This window comes from Phocoena sinus, chromosome 1, assembly GCF_008692025.1.
Source record: "Phocoena sinus isolate mPhoSin1 chromosome 1, mPhoSin1.pri, whole genome shotgun sequence".
NCBI classification, from domain to species: Eukaryota; Metazoa; Chordata; class Mammalia; order Artiodactyla; family Phocoenidae; genus Phocoena; species Phocoena sinus.
The window spans coordinates 148,943,118-148,945,465 of NC_045763.1; the positions used below are offsets into that span (position 1 = coordinate 148,943,118).

Here is a 2,348-nt window from a genome sequence, read left to right on the forward strand (position 1 = left end):
AGCTCTGGTGGGATGTAGGTAGAGTGGCCTCCATCTTAGTCTATATAACTTGTACTAGGAGAGATCTAATCTTTCCATATTCTTTTCCACCCCTTTGACAGAGGCCTGAATTCACACTGTTAGTAATTCATTCTTTCAATTTAAGGTTTTAGATTTTCTAAAATTTTTAGAATAGCATATTGAGTTTTATGAGTCATTAGTATCTCATAAAAATTTTATTTTACATTTACTAGGTAACACACTTTGAACCAGAAAGATGAGAAGAGTCAGAGAATACTGGGTCCCTGAGTTAGTGGGTAGAGGTGTATCAGAAAAGCCAAGAAGCTGACAGCAACTAAGGCAGCTTTTGCCAAACTTTATGGTATTTAACACAGAGCTGGCCAGTCTCTATTCCCTACATTCAAATATTGTTCTGGATTCCTAAAAGTGTGGATACTATTTTCTATTTCTTGGAATTAAAGTTTATCAATCACTCTAGTCAGATCGTATCCTAATCTTTTTTTTTTTTTTTTTTGGACATAATTGTACACCCTATTTAACCTCTTTTTCTGGCAGGACTGGGAGGAAATTTCAGAAAATATTTCCAAAAGAGAAGTCATAGACACTGCCAGTCAACAAATAACATCAGAAATGTGAATGAATTAAAATCAAAGTGAAGTAACTTTTTTTTGTGGTACACAGGCCTCTCACTGTTGTGGCCTCTCCCGTTGCAGAGCACAGGCTCCAGATGCGCAGGCTCAGCGGCCATGGCTCACGGGCCTAGCCACTCTGCAGCACGTGGGATTTTCCCGAACCGGGTCATGAACCCATGTCCCCTGCATCGGCAAGCGGACTCTCAACCACTGTGCCACTAGGGAAACCCCAAGTGAAGTAACTTTTGTTTCCAACCATGATACAGTCATTAGTCCAGGACTTGCCCTCCTGACATAAAAGGATAGAAAACTCAAAAAATATATGAAACAACTGTAAAAAGCATTAGAGAACTATGCGGGAAGGGAAACAAACTAGGTGAGCTCTACAATTGCCTTGACTTTCTGCTTGGGGACAACTTTTACTGATAAGAACAGATACTACACTTGATCTTAGCCAAAAGGCTGAGAAGCAATTGGGGGCAGTTTTTAGAACACAGTGCAGAGATGGGAACACGTGCAGAGTACAGTTGTCTTGCTAAGTTGAAGGTACAGCAATCAGAGTTTTGTGAGGATAAGGTTTAATCCAGAGTACCGGAGAGTGGAGGGAATTACACAGATTAAGAACTCTAGAAACCAGCATGGAAGTTTTTTGAACAGGTTGCTGAATATTAAGTATGCATTTGTTGGATAAGGTAAGGCTGAGCAATGTACAAATGTCATGAAAAAAAAAATTGTGTAATGGAGAGCTACAAGCTGAATAATTCCCAGAGAGAATAGGATATGCTCAAGTTCTAACCAGACAGATTAGAGAGAACTTAGAAAGTTCACATTTTAATAGTAGGAATAAAATAGATATAGATTGAAAGCTATTCTAGACACACCTTAACAAAATTTATAGGTTTAAGAGGATTTCACATAATTTAACTGCCTGACCAAACTAAACTCAACATTCTTTAAAAGAAAGCAACAAAATTCAGTATTCAAAAATGTAACATTTACAATGTCAAACATCCAGTAGAAAACAAAGAAAAAAAAAAACAGGGAAATATATGTGACCTATAATAAAGAGAAAAATCAATCAATAGAAGCAGATCTGGAAATGACAGAAAGGGCAGACAATACTAAAACTATAAAACTCATAGGAAAAATGCATAGAAAAATACTTCTATTTTGGGATAGGCATTTTTTTTTAGACAAGGCACAAAAAAGCTGAAACATAAAAATTATAATTTGGACTTCATCAACATTTTAAATCTCTGCTCTTTGAAAGACACCACTAAGAAAATTCAAAGACAACCCTTACAATGGGAAAATATATTTATAGCACATGGGCAAGGGACTTATATCCAGGATATATATATATAGACTCTCACAACTCAGTAATAATTTTAAAAGCACAAATTTTTAAAATAGGAAAATACATGAACAAATATTTCACAAAGAAAGATATAATAATGGCCAATAGAAACATGAAGAGATGCTCAATATCATTTGACTTCAGGCAAATACAAGTTTAAATCACAATGTTACCACTGTATGCCTACTAAAGTTGAAAGGACTGACAATACCAAATTTTGACAAAATTTAGAATCACTGAACACCTACACATTATTCTGGGAGTATAAAATAGTTGAACCACTTTGAAAAGTACTTAACAATCTCTTATAAAGCTAAATATATAACTCACCAATTACACCACGAGACATTTATTTGTCC

At 35.5% G+C, this 2,348-nt stretch overlaps 1 pseudogene; it reads right to left on the reverse strand.

The window, feature by feature from the left end:
- Positions 1-929: 929 nt before the first annotated feature.
- LOC116745628 lies at positions 930-1,106 on the reverse strand (annotated as a pseudogene).
- Positions 1,107-2,348: the final 1,242 nt, after the last annotated feature.